Raw genomic sequence first — 15,338 nt, forward strand, 5'->3', positions numbered from 1 at the left:
CAGGCACTTTAAACTTGACAGGAAAAAAGAGCACTCCCATTTAAAAGTACAGCATAGTCTCGTGATTGTCCTTTGAGACACAAACTCCTAGCTTTAAAAAAAAAACCTTCCTGAAGAGGAAATATTAATACTAAACAAAAATTACTAAATGGATATTTTTTCCCTAAAGGGAAGTTATTTGCCCAGCAAAGGAACAGCACAAGCCAACCATCGATCCTCAAAGCCTCAGAAGAGCATACTCTTTGGTGGCAGTAAAGCTCTGAAGGTCTTCGCACCCAAACTTGTCTTTTATAGTCAGCAAAGCTCGAGTTACCAGACAGTCTGGGGTATGTGAAAGGTGCCCTGAAGTTTTGGAAGCTGTCTGGCTGTTACATCCTTGTCAGGATATAACCCATACAGCTAAGGCTACAACAAAAGTGATTAATATGATGCACATTTACTGTGACTGCAAATTACTACAAAATAGAGGAAGGGAGAATGTTTGTACAGCAACAGGGATTGAGTCAAACATCTACTGTTATGGTATGTTTACTTACACAAATGTACCAAGTTCACAGGAGGTTACTTGGCTAATGGCCCAAAAACCGTTATAAGCCTAGCCATATTTATTCAGAGTTGCCCCAATTGTCAGTGGTTAGGTGAGTGAAGTTCGCAGAGGTAAGGATCTATGGTAGTTAATACTGACTTCCTCTGTCCAGGAGTGACATGGGCACCACCCCAAGAGTGAATCAGCAGTCGCCCATCCATTAGTCTAGGTTATGTTTGAAGAAGGTCAGGGAGAGGCTCTGTTTCATGTGAATTGGAAGCTTCTTCCAGAGAAGTAGCAGTCTCTGGGATATGTATCTCACCTCTCCAGCATTACCTGTTCATATCAGAGGCTAGGTTAAGCTCCCTGGAGCAAGTGACCCTTTTGATTTACTAAATGTGTAGCATTTCCATCGGGGCTGGGTCAGACTGCCCTTTAAGCCAGGAACGTATCACCCCTTAGCAACCTGTTAGAGACACAATACAGTGACAAGGCTTTCAGTCTTTCTGCATAAGACTTGTTATTTCCCCTGTAATTTCTTGGTGAGAAAGCTCTGTGGTCTCTCCAACTGTTGCTTATGTCTGGTGAAGGACATACCAAAAGGAACATTGTACTCAATTATTGGTCTGATGAGAGCAGAGTATAATGGAATTATAAAATCGTTATAAGTTAAGGGCTCATATGTAGATCTAAGATGTGCTACACAGAATGATTTCTTTATTACTGTGGATACGTGGTAGTTAAAGTTCAACCCTTGTACCCCGTTCACATACTGGGTCTACACTAGGGGGGCACTGTCTATAATGTAATTAGCAGGGATGTCAGCTTTCTAAAAGGGAATAATAAAACTTTTTTTTTTTTCACTTACCTTTAATCTGTAGCTTTAGTACCAACTATTTGTGTGTGTTAACCCTGTTTGCAGTACATTAACATTGCTGGGGCGGGCTCAATGATTCCTCCCAATTTACAATAGTCAGCAAACTTGGTCAGCCACAGGCCGTCCAAGTTTGACTGGACTTCTAAGAAATAAATTCCAAACAGTAAGGGGCCCAGCACAGAACAGTGTGGTACACCACTGGTGACTTGTCTTTTGCTAGAGGTGCAGTCACCCACTTTAACAGTATGTGTACTGTCAATGACCCTGTTGGCTACCCAGCTTGTAATGTAGGGGTTAACTGGAAGGGAGATTGGGAGAGTTTCCTCTATAATACCGGAGTGGGGGACTGTGTCACTTCTCTTCTACCTCACCTTTCTCCTCTTCTTCCCAATATCCATCTCTTTCCTCTTTACTAACTCCATCTTCCCCACCATCCTTCTGTCATCCACTTCTTGCCTTTTTACTTCAGGCCACTTTTCTCCTACCTACCTCCTGTCAGTAAGTAGATAATTTCCTGACTCTCTACAGGCTACCTCACTATTCACACCAGGACCTTCACTTCTAACATCAGACATCTTTTTCTTTTAAAACCTACTCCTTCTAACTCCTCCTCCACACATAATCCTACCAATTGGCTGGTCTTACCACTGAAGACCATCCTTCAAGCATGTAACACTCTAAGAACATTATATTATGCCTCGAGTATATGCCACTTTTATCTTGGTCTATATTACTAACATTAATAGCGATCAACTCTCTCGTCTCCATTATTATAAATGCATTTGACAATCAGTTCTCAATGTATTGCATATTTACTGAAGTTTGTTATCATCTGTTTATTTATTGTACATTGGAGTTTTTCTCCCAGGGCCTCCGCTGAAAAAGGGCTCAGTTCCAATCAGACTATCCGGGTCAACAAATGTCAAATAAAAAATAAATAAGTAAAATAAATGCCTTGGCTAGGTCAAGATAGGTGGTATGCACTCTCTTTCCCTTGTTCAGGGCCTTTGTGACTTACTCAAAGATGTCAACCATGTTTAGCAGGCATGATCTACCTTTAACAAATCCAAACTGGGTTGGGTGCAGAGTCCTTGTTATTACGGTCCATAATGATCCTTTCCATGGCCTTGCAGATAAGGCTAAGTCAAGCTTATGGGCTTATAATTCCCAGGGTTAGTTGATGGTCCCACCCTTCACGCAGAGGGATTACTGTTGCTGTCCTCCATTCTGCCAGAACATAGCCAGTTCTCAGGTTTGGTTAAACAGGGATCCAAGCAGAAACATTATGTCATGTTTAAGTTGTTTAAAAGGCAACCTGTGATGTTCTCTGATCCCATGGATGCTGTGTTTTTGGTCTAGGAGAGCACCGAGATGACCTGCTATTTTGAGATAAAAGACTGAGGAATAGTGGCAGGTATACTTTGGGGCTGACTGGAGGGGACAGGAGGTGAAGTTTTCTCAATGCGCGCGCGTGTGTGTGTGTGTGTGTGTGTGTGTGTGTGTGTGTGTGTGTGTGTTTGTGTGTGTGTGCACGCACTGGCTAATAGATTAGATAGTTACATCCAGTTAGGGGACTGAAGTGCAAGATACATCTGAAACATTTAATTAAATTAATTAAAATTAAATTAGTCAAGGCATTTTTGGGAGGTACAATGACATCTTGACATCATGTGACAAGGGGGGCCCCAGTCCAGTGTCATGCTTACGGCCCCATATGACCTTGATCTGGCTCTGAAAGTGGGTGCATATAAATATACACATACACAAATATAATTATATATATATATATATATATATATATATGTATGTGTGTGTGTGTGTGTGGTTCCATGCCAAAATGTTGAAAGTACAAAACACTGAAGGTAAAAAATATCAGAAGTACAAAATATTGAAAGTGGAGTTTGCACTTTCCCCACTGTTGCGAATTCCTAGAGTTTGGTATATACAATTAGCAGGGGGATACTGGGTAATGCAAGGTGAGTTTCCTCTCTGTATTAAATATGTTGACATTTTGTGTTTCAACATTTTGGCTTTTTGAACATAACAGACCACATATATACATGTGTATAAATATAGATGCATGCATACATACATACATATGTATATACATATGGATGGATCTGCTGAAGTTAATGTAAAATGCTGACAAAAAAAAATAATGAAACAGTGCACCTAGTCTGACACATGACCTTTGTGCATACAAATTAGAGTATGTGGTGGGGGGCTGTACTCTTACACCCCCTGGTAGTTAAACATACCAACTCTTAAGACTGCCCAATACTGGGGGAAAGTCATATTCCCCTACCTTAGCATTACAGCAACTGGACAAAAGATGACAGCTTTCCTGTCAACCAAATTAAGCACGCAGGAAAGCGGTCAACTAAATCACCTGTTTACAGATGTCAGCGCTTTCATGTTTTATACATACACACACCCACAGACATCTGTTTGTCTGCATATAGATATGCATATATAATATAAAATTGTAGGGTACACTATACAACTGCTCGAGACATGTCTAAAAATGGAACTCATACCTGAATACAATCCAAAGCAGGTACTCAACTCTGTGCATTTCATGAGCAAATGAATAAAAATTAAAAAAAAATATATAAAAACATTTTTGTTAGAAGTAAAGCAACCCCATAATCCACAAGTGTGTGTGTGTTTGTGACAGTCTTAACACACACATTCCTCACTTTATTATTTTATTATTCCAGTTCTGGAGTAGATACATCTTGGAGAATGATTCAAGCTTCTTCCCCCATCTCACTAATCACTCTTTCTCCACAGAGGCTCTGACCTCGGATAAAGTAAACTTAAGGTACTGGCATATCATTCCTAAATAATATACACTGATCAAGAGCAACCTTAACTAATCATGCTCAAACAATCTTGTATTAAACATCCGACTGTAAGCCTCTAATGGACAGGTACTATATTATCTCTCAGCTACATTAATCATGGTTCAATACCGAAACAGCTCTACTTTTAATCAATCACTCAATTATTCTCTCATATACAGATTCTTTTCAGTACTATTAAAATATTCTAAACTGCTGTGCCCCAATTCCCCCAAATTATGAAAGCTTTTTTTAGCTATTTCTTAATAAAATCCAGTGGGCATAATTCTTCAAACATACAGTAAACCTATAAGAAGCTGGAAAAAATTAACTCTTAAATTTTATTTTAAGAACCAACTTGAATATTACTTTTAGAGAAAATCAAGATGAACTACACTTCCACAGTTTTGTCAAACAGTTTTAAGTGATGGTACAAATCACAGATCCAACAATTCAGCAAATCATGATCAGTATTAAAGACTGCACAATGGGTGGCCACGGTGATGCAGCAGTTAGCATTGCCACCTCACAGCAACAGGTTCTCTGGTTCGATCATCGGCTGGGGTGCCTTCTGTGAGGAGTCTGAATGTCCTCCCTGTGGTCGCGTGGGTTTGCTCCGGGTGCTCCGGTTTCCTCCCACATCCCAAAGACATGCTGTAGGTGGATTGAACATTCTAAACAGGCCCTAGGCGTGAGTGCATGTGTGTGTGTGCCTTCTGTGGAAGGTTGGGCGCCAGGCTGGCAACTCGACACCGTAAAACTCCACTGCCAATCATGAGCGGACAGGTGATCTGCTGTGGCAAACCCTAATCGGAAAAAGCCGGAAGAAGATTAAAGACTGCAAAATCGTAAATAATATTCAATGTCAATAACATGTTTGAGAACTCTTGACAGTATTTTTCTTGCAATCTCCTTCTGTAAGGCCTTGCCTCTTAACTTCCTTGTGCCTCTTTGCAGAGGGATTAGGGTCTACTCTGTCCACTGATGTGGTGTTTAAGAAGTCTCAGGGCTTGCAGCACTCAACCTAGTTATATATTTACCTAAAATTTCCAGTTTATATCTTCTGGCATTTTATATATATATATATATATATATATATATATATATATATATATATATATATAGAGAGAGAGAGAGATATAGATAGATAGATATATACATAGATATATATATGGATTCCATTAATTTAGTCAAATTTAATTTGGTCAAAAATTATTTCAGGCAGCACACCTCACTGAAAGCTCATTTGACTGAAAGCTCATTTGGTCGAAATGAAATATAGCCCCTGCCCCACTGCAGTGTGACCCTGGAGTGAGAATATTAAGTAAGGGGGGGGCATAGCTCCCCACATTTTGCAAATAGTTTTTACTGAACATTGATATATATATATCAATGTATTTTTAATGTATATACCTTCATATAACAGTGAATATACTACAATTATGTGCGGGCTACGCCCGCAACACCCCCCCCCCATTACTTAATAGTCTCACTCCAGGGTCGCACTGCAGTGGGGCGGGGGCTACATTTCATTTTCGACCAAATGAAATTTGACCAAATGAGCTTTCAGTGAACTGGCCTGAAATCATTTTCGACCAAATGAAATTCAACCAAATAAAGTAGACCCATATATATATATATATATATATATATATATATATATATATATATATATATACACACACACACACACACACAAATGTAGAAACACAAACATACACTTTTTAGTGGTCCCTTAAAATCCATGTCCAAAATGTCTTGCCATCCATTTAGCTTGGGTTCTAAACAAAGACGAGTTCTATGGTTATTTATTAATGAAACATTCTATTTAAAAAAGTCTTCCAACAGTTCTTAGATTCAGAATAATCATTTATTTTGTCGAAGATTTATAAAAACAATTCTTACATCTTTGATAATAATAATAAAAACAGGCATTCATTACAAGGCATTGCGAGGTCTGCATTAAGTAGCATTTAAAGCACTCTTGCTTAACATTGCTTTTCATGCATGCATTATGCATGTTTTTAATTTGTTTGGCAAGTAATCTTCCTTCTGTACTCCAGGAAGTCACTCACCAGCTGTCATACATGCAAAATAAATATACTACTGACAATGCGTGTGGAGCAAGCAACTTGGCTATTGAAATACTGCAGTGAATGAGAAGGCAGGAAAGGTTAACATATTTTAACTTGTACAGGGGATTTGCCTATGATGAAGTTTAAAGCAGTATGTCCATGTCATGTGCTAAGGTACGTTTTTGCAAACGCCCTTCAGCATTCCAGAACACACATGCTACACAAGGCTTTGTTTGAGATTCTATAAGAAAATAAAACAACCTCTTGGGGTGGGGGTCAAAATTTCTTCACTTCCTTCTACACAGCTTACATTCTCATTCTGCCATTTATAATTGATGCAGACCCTTTGTACCCCTGCACCCCTAAGCATCCATATTTCTTCAAGAGCTGTCTCTCCCCCTTGCTGTTGCAGCCTTACAATACATTTCTCCTTCTTACTACAAGGCTGCACTCCTGTATTTTTTTTAACTTTGTCATGGCATCCAGCACTTCATTTTGAAACCACGTGATCACTTCAGTCTTGCATATCTTGTTTTATTTTCCCGCTCCCACTCGAAGAGGTCTCTTAGTTCTTGATAGCAACCCTTTTGTACATCACTGCCCAGTTTTTAACTCATCCCAGGAAAGTAGAGCATCAGACTTCCTCATCTTGGAACTGAGTTACTATGACTGAATCAAGGCGTAAACACTATAAAAGGCTTGGTCCCAGACTCATTTAAGATGACACAAACTTCTGTCATCACTTTAGTTTCAGAGTACCAGCTCTGTTAATATCTCAGTGCCATAAAATCCTACTTGTTATTAAAAGCAGTTCACAAAAGGCCCCACAGTAACAGTAACACATGCCTTTGAAGATGCCAACAAAATTATTACTTGAAGGATTTGGTTGGAAAGATCGTGTTTTCTTCCAAAGATAATAAAAAGAAAAGGGCGATAAATATATTCTTTTTGGGGAAAAACTATACAGATTTACGTGGAAACTTAACCATTTGTGTTGCTGTTTTTCTTTCGGCTTTTTCTTGTTAGGGGTCGCCACAGCGGAACTCTAATCCGCTAATGATTGGCAGTCGATTTTTATGGTGCCGAGGTGCCAGCCTGATACCCAACCTTCAACGAAGGCACGCCCATTCACGCATGCCTTTCGAACGCCACTCGACCGCGGGGAGGAAATGCAGACTCCACACAGAAGGCTCTCCAGCTGAGAATCGAACTAGAGAATCTCTTGCTGTGAGGAGACAACACTACCGCTGCACCACTTAACCATTTGTGTGTGGATCAATTAAGTGTCACCTGAAACAAAATATATCTTTGGTAAAAGACTGTGGAACAAAAAACATATGTATTTGAAATATCAGCCTATCATGGTACAATTTATCACATTATTATAATGTCAGTGTTCTGAAAAACATTAAAAGTGGTAGTGACAAATGTAATACAGCATATTTGTAGAACGCTGTCTGCAATTCTGTTTCTAGAAAAGGTAGGCAACAAATGTTCTTATAAATATGCATGATTTCATAGAACACACGCAGCATGCATAAAATACAAGATTAATAATATCATTGTCTGTTAAATATGACAAAACAGCTACAAAAGGTTAAAAAGATACAGGGAAAATACACACTAAACAGTCGCTGAATCATTCAGCTTGAAGTGTCATCCTCTGTTTAACCATCACTTATTCATTTTACGATTCATTTGTTTCTTGCTTAATCTTTTGAAAAATGCATTCAACAACACAGTTCTCTATGACTGCATCTACATTCCCATAAAAGGATGTTCTTAGAGCAAAACAGAACAAATGTCAGATCTATATTCTTTTAAAAGGCAGGCTTCCAGTAACTTCAGTCACAACAACTTTCTAGAGGTAAAACAAACAGTTACGGAAATGGATCTGAGCTAAGCAACAATTATATACAGAAGCAGACATAACCATAAACTGTAGCCAAACAGCAGCTCAAAAACAATCAAGCTACTCAAAAGAAACACATGGTCAATAAGAGGGAGCAAACAGAAAAAAACAGTAAAAACAAAAAAAAATTACACAAAAAAAAAAAAAAAAAAAAAAAAAAAAAAGATTACTCTCAGCATAAATTCTTTATGTACAGATAGTGGAATGAAGAAAAGTAGCTGCAATTTTGATCCTGTCAACTGTTATCACTGAAGCCCATAATAAAACCTACAGATAAGAGTAAACTGAACCAACTGATATCCTAAATAAGCCAGACAGAATAATGACTTGCAAATATTTATGCTTTAAATACTATAGATTCTGCTCTTGCTACATTGTTATTGTAGTATGTGGTATTATTGTGCTATACACAATTACTTCACTGTAGCACATAACACGCCATTAATTAACAGCAAATACTGCTACAAATTAATTAAAAGCTTAATCACCAGGACATAAGTTACTCTATGCTGTATTATGTAATGAAGATGTAAAACCCTCCCAGCATGTGAGTACTCTCAATAATAAAGCCGTAGAAGAATTATTTTCTTTATATAGCACCATTCTTGTCTCAAAGTACTTAATATTTACAGTTTTTAGGAATGGTAATGAAGTGAATTCGCAGTGGTATCCAATGTACATGTCCTTACTCATACACAGCCTGAAAACAGCATGTCACATATTTATGGGAAAAGGAGGCCCCCTTCTCGCAGTCTCTCTCTATTTATTTTTTGAATAGTGCAGTTAGTTCTTTTATTTACATTACTTGATTTGTAGAAGGGGCATCATTTTAATGTATAATTCAAAACACTGCACATTCACTGATGCATTCCCCTTGGCTGTACTTATATGCCATTTACTGAGGTAAGACCTCATTTCCTAGTTGGTGCTACAGCTCACATTTTTCATGTTCAGTGGCAGACACAAACTGTGCTACACTGACACTACTTACAGAACTGTAGCATTACAACTTCCTGACACAACTCATAACATTTGGTAATTCCACCACTCCATTACAGCTTAAGTTTTACACATTTTTATTTTATTATACTAGCTACTGTCTCCTGTCAAAGAAAATTTAATCACCCTTCTTTGTCATTAATCTGATCCAGAATGGCCTCCACTTCTAGCACTTTCTCCCCTCTGTGCTGTGGGGGTTACTGATGCCAGAGAAATGTTCAGAGGCAGGTGGCAGTGCTTCTCCTGTGTGCAAGTGAATAATTCATTGATAGAGACAAGGGCAGGCATCAAGAAGCAGGTTTAAACTGGCCAAGATCTTTTTTGTGGGTCAAAATCTTTTGCACCTCTGCATCTGCCATCTATCTAACCTGCTGTTATACTTGAAATGTCAAACTGACATCTAAGCAGCTATGGGAAGCAGGAGGTGCCTTTAAATCCTTGCAAATTTACTTTGCACATGCCCTATGAGTACTCAAAGGGTATTCATACAATGGCCAAACAGTGTGATGTCACTTCCATTTGCTATGCAACCTACAGGTAACCTGCAGACTCTTACAAGTGGATTCCTCTCATCAGGTCTCCAGTATCCACTAAGGATCCTCAATGGGAAGTGTGCCCTAGACATACAAGTTTCCCTTTCCCCCTCACAAAGGGGTAAGCACACATTGTTATCTTTTCCAGCACCTAAGCTATCAATTGAACATGAATTTTATTCAGGACTCCACCCTTTTGTGTTCGCAATTGGTCCTTTGCTTTAAATGTTTTTCTTGTTTCTTATCTATAGGACATTAACCATTACTGTTCACCAAACGACATCCTTGGAAAAGAAAAGTATCTACTGCATGCAGACCCCCCCCACTCATCTGCAACACAACTGATGTACTCTGATTACCTATACAACTGAAGAACCACTGTTCACGTCTGTAACAGCATGCATGTTCAATATAATATGACTGTTTCACTGCCTCTATTAACACCCCAAGATTTGGTTGTAACCTTGGACAGCTACTTTTAACAGACTTAAAAGAACTACATCGGCAGTGTTTTATTTTTTTTATTTATTTATTTTTTAACTCACGGAAGGCTGTTATTTAACTCATCACAGGTCCACATAAACCAATTTACTCATAGAAGGTTATTTAACTCAACACAGGTCTACATGTACCATTATGGACCAAACTACTGATCTCTGTTGCCCAAGAAAACAGGGACAGTGAAGAATGTATTAGAAGACAAACAGCTCAAGGGTTTATTGTCACAGGAGAGCTAATGGAAACTAGTCTATTCAAATAAAAGCTAGATAAATACAGATTATATATCTGTCATGCTTAAATATCAGAAAAATATTTTAAATAACAATTATCATGCTCCTTTCTTACAGCATTTATACAGAAACACTCAGCAACAACAGACATACTAACAAACAGCTTTAAAAGAATTAAGATGTTTAAAGAACCATTTACTGTTTTGACAATTGCTGAAGTATGTATGACAAAATTTTCAATCGTAAGTGAATGGACAATCAAATTTTTATCATCATCATCATCATGTGTCAACAAGGCTGCAAATAGAAATCGGTTTGGTAAACAAACATTAAATTCAACTGCTTTAGTTGCTCTAGTTAAACTGATGTGGATTCTTTCACTACCAGTCCTCAGCTCTAAATGAAAAAGACTTCACTGCACTAATACAAATATCCATTAGCATTTGAAGGACACTGCCAACTTCCACTGTTCATCATGCATTATTTATTAATTCAAACAAAGCCAAACACCAAGTCCAGATTATGCAGTTCTCTCATGGTACCATTGCTTATTTTCATTAGAGGGGTCACTCAGCTATCATACATGTTCAGTGTTGCACAGCATCATGGTGCAATCGGGATATTTGCTGCATTTGATCAAATTGAACATATGCCACAAAACATTAAAACTCAATGCTTACACCTCTTCAAATACTGCAGTGTAACCCAATCCCTTGGCTGCCTTTGCATTTTAACCAAGGACTGCACTGCCCTTATAAATCATCATTTCCACACAAGAATTCAAAAAATTTCATAACATACGACTTTTTTAAAGCTGTACTCTGACTTCCACATCAGCCATTGTAATGTTTCAATTACATTGTACAACTGTGCAAATATGCAAACTAATGCTAGAATTGTATGGACAGATATTAACATTTTCATCTTAGTTCATTTTCTATACATACAACTAAGTTGTGAAATAATTTGTTGGTACGTTCCTTCACAGAATGTATCTCAGTAATTAGCAACCAATGCAGGTCAAGGCCTCAAACAAAGCAAACAGATGCATTTATTTAATAAAGAATGACAGACAAGCTACATCCAACATTGTAAAGCTAGTTAAAACTTTTCACTCACCAAAATGGAAACCATGAAGTAGAATCCATGAAGGATAAGAGCCACAATTCAGTGAGACCGAAGTACATAAGAAAAGAAAAAGAGAAAATGGTTAAAAGTGCGCAATTTAAGATATGCATATTATAAGTTGTGGAATGCATCATTAGCTACAAAATTAATTATACTGTAAATTCGCCAAAATAGCTATATAAAAGAATTGCCATCTTTTGTAAAACTAAAAGCTTGCTGAAATGCCTATTGTCAAAGTCTATATATTTTTTTTGAAAATTACTTTCAGAATGGTTAAAAGGTACAAAATGTCAAGACAGAAAGTGGCATTTCTGCTATGCACTTCAGTTGTTCTACGATTGCAATTATGCCTGTTCACAGTGGGGGGAAATATTTAAATATTTAAGTTCTTGAAATCCATCAGTGGGCTTCTTAACTTCCAGAATATCCAGCCGCATCACTACTCACCTACCCCCACCCCCGAATGCTATCCACCAACCTTATTTGTAATAGTAGATTACACTGTCATCTGGAAGTCACAAAGTAGATGGAATGTCTATTATAGGTTCATAGGTTCATACTAGGCTATCTGCCCTAGGGCATTTATAAGCCTAGCCAGAGTGTGTTTGGCTTTCGCCACCCATTTTAAATTAATTTTGCTATGCCCTTTTTCGAGGTTAGTATACTGTGCCTCTGTCTAACAGTGACACAGAAGTGATACCCGGGGTAAACCTACGATCTCCCATCCACTCATCAAGATTCCTCTTGAAGAGAGTCAATGAGGTACTCTGCCTAACCTGGACTGGGATTTTATTCCAGAGTGAAGGGAGCCTCTGGGTTATGAATCTGTCCCTCCAGCATGTCCTATTTATTTCAGTGCTGAGGTTCAAGACTCTCGAGCACGTAGCTCGATGGGATTTGGATTTTCTGGGGTGCAGCATGTCCATTAATTCCGGGTTGGACATGGCTTTATACGTCAGGCACAGATCGCCTCTGAGCAGGCGGTATGCCACTGAGTAGAGCTGGAGTTTCTTTAACCAGGCAGCATATAGCATCTGTTTGAGCCCTTTGATCCTCTTGGTGAGGTACTTTTGGGGTCTTTCCAGTTGCTGCAGGTGTCTGGTAAGGTACATCCCAAAAGGGCAATGTACTCAATTATGGGCCTGAAGAGGGATGAGTAAAGAGGCACGATGACCTCCCCTGACCTAGATGTGAATCCCTTCATGATTAGGTGGGCTATATAAAATGTTTTTCTAACCACTTTGGCCACGTGGTTGTCAAATGAGAGATTGCTATCAACTTGGGTCCCCAGGTCCCTAATTACTTCTTCTGTACTTAATGGATTACCACCTATGTGGTAATTTGTGGGCACTTTGTTTTTGCCATAGGGGATGACTATACACTTTTTGACATTTAGCTAAAGGCCATGGCTCTGGCACCAGTTGTCTGTTTCTATGAGGCCCTTTTGGAGGATGCTTGTGTCAGCTGGAAAGTCGATTATGGCGCCCAGTTTTCAGTCATCTGCGAACTTGGTCAGCCACAGTCCTTCCGTGTTGGCCTGTACCTCCGAGAAATATATACCGAAGAGAGGTCCCAGGACTGAGCCTTGTAGGATGCCACTTGTAACTGGTTTGGAGTCTGACATGGCTCCAGCAATTCTAACCATGTGGGTTCTGTCCTTGAGCCAGTTTGCAACCCATCTAGTGACACAGGGGTTTATATTTAACCTGGTGAGCTTATCTATAATGCCCGAGTGGGGTATTGTATCGAAGGCTTTTGCGAGGTCCAGGTAGGCTGTGTGGACCACCTTCCCCTCGTCAATGGCCTTGGTGACTGTTTCAAAGAAATCGACCAGGTTTAAGAGGCAGGATCTGCCCTTAACAAAGCCGAACTGGGTAGGATCCAGTGTCTGTAGGTCCCCAATATCTTTATTTATGAGGTCCATGATGATTCTTTCCATAGCTTTGCAGACCAAGCTAGTCAGGCTTATGGGGCGATAGTTTCCAGGATCCGTTGAGGCACCACCTTTGTGGAGAGGGACCACTGTTGCTGTATGCCACTCTTTGGGTACATATCCTGTAGTAAGGCTGAGACTGAACAGTAGTTTTATGTTTGGGTTTAGCTCTTCTTGGAGTTCATGTAGGACGCAGCCTGGGACACTGTCTGGTCCCATTGATGCTGTGTTTTTTTGCTTTGGAGAGGGGGCTCTTACCTGAGCATCTGAGATGTCAGGGGGGCAGCACTCTGCTGGGATAGATATTTGCCCTTTTGGTGGGGAGGGGGGGAGAAGTTTGCGCTGAACCTGTCAGCTAGGATGCTGGCAATGTCTGTGGGTTCGGTGTATTTTTTGTCATTTTGGACTAATTCTGAGCATATCTGGGAATTTCCACCCAGGTTCCTAACATAACTAAAGAAAGCCACTTGTGATTATCCTTAGTGTCCTGTGCAATTTTTCTCTCGAAGCTAGCCTTAGACGATTTTATGAGTACCCGTAGTTTTTTGCTAATACTGATCAGAGGTGCCTTCCATTTTTGGGATTTTGCTCTATCATGTAGTAGCATCCTCCTTCTATTGTATAGTTTTGTTTATGGCTGGGGTCCACCAGACAGGACGTCTGCCTTTGGAGGATTGGGTCTTGGTTTTATTTGGGATTGCATGATCCATGCATTTCTGAAGGTGTTCATAGAATGCGTTTATAAAGGATTCTGCGGTCTGGGCCATATTTTCCACAGGACCGGGGGGCTTTGAAGGATTCCACCTTGGTTTTGAGAAGTGTGAAATTTGCTTTAGAGAAGTTTTTCACTGTGGTTTTCTGGGCAGGGGGTGGGGTCACGGTGTGAATATCCAGTGAGATTAGTTTATGGTCTGATCTTACCAGTGAGGGATACACTTCTGATCTGGAGCATAGAGTCCCCATGTTGGTGATGATCCGGTCCAGTATGTTTTCCCCTCTTCTGGGAGTGGTAACAAGTTGTTCCATAGCATTTGAGTTTATAAATTCTAGGAACCTTTGGGCTAGGGTGTTGGAGCTAGAGTAATGCTTCCAGTCTATGTTTGGGTAGTTGAAGTCGCCCAATATAATGGTGTTTGGAGAGACCTTTATATTTTCCAGTGTTCTCAGGAAGGCCAAGTGGGGTTCCTGGGTTTGGGAGGGTGGTCTGTAGCAAACTATAAACTGGAAGGCAGTTTTACCCACTGTTAGTTGCACATGGATAGTCTCTGATGCTTCATGCTGTGCCACCAACCTGGAGGTGTGGGTATCTTTGACGAATATTGATACTCCCCCTCCTTTTGTGGTTCGGTCCAAGTTTTGGGGCCGAAAAGCATGGTATGAGGTATAACCTGGTAGTGCTGGGGTGCTCTCGGAAGCCTTGAACCAGGTTTATGTTACTGCACAGATATCGATGTTCTCCATGCTAAGGAGAGTTTCGAGTGCGTGCATCTTGAGGTTTAGACTTCTGGCGTTGAGTAACATTACTCTTAGTTTCTTATCCCTTGTGATACCTATGGAGGTGGGTTTGTCTTTTGAGCCTTGCCTAAAAAAGGCACTATGGGGGTAGCAAGAGCCTTTGCCAATATCCGAAAGCCCAGGGGTGAAAGGTGCAAGCTGTCCCTAGCGAAGCATCGTGGCTTGTCGAGCATGTCATCCCAGGCTGACAGACATTGGATCCCCTTTGAATGACACCAATACTTAAGCCAGTTGTTGAAATTGATCATCTTGTCTTCATATTGTGG

The sequence above is a fragment of the Protopterus annectens genome, chromosome 1.part1 (assembly GCF_019279795.1).
Source record: "Protopterus annectens isolate FY-2018-M chromosome 1.part1, PAN1.0, whole genome shotgun sequence".
NCBI lineage: Eukaryota > Metazoa > Chordata > Ceratodontiformes > Protopteridae > Protopterus > Protopterus annectens.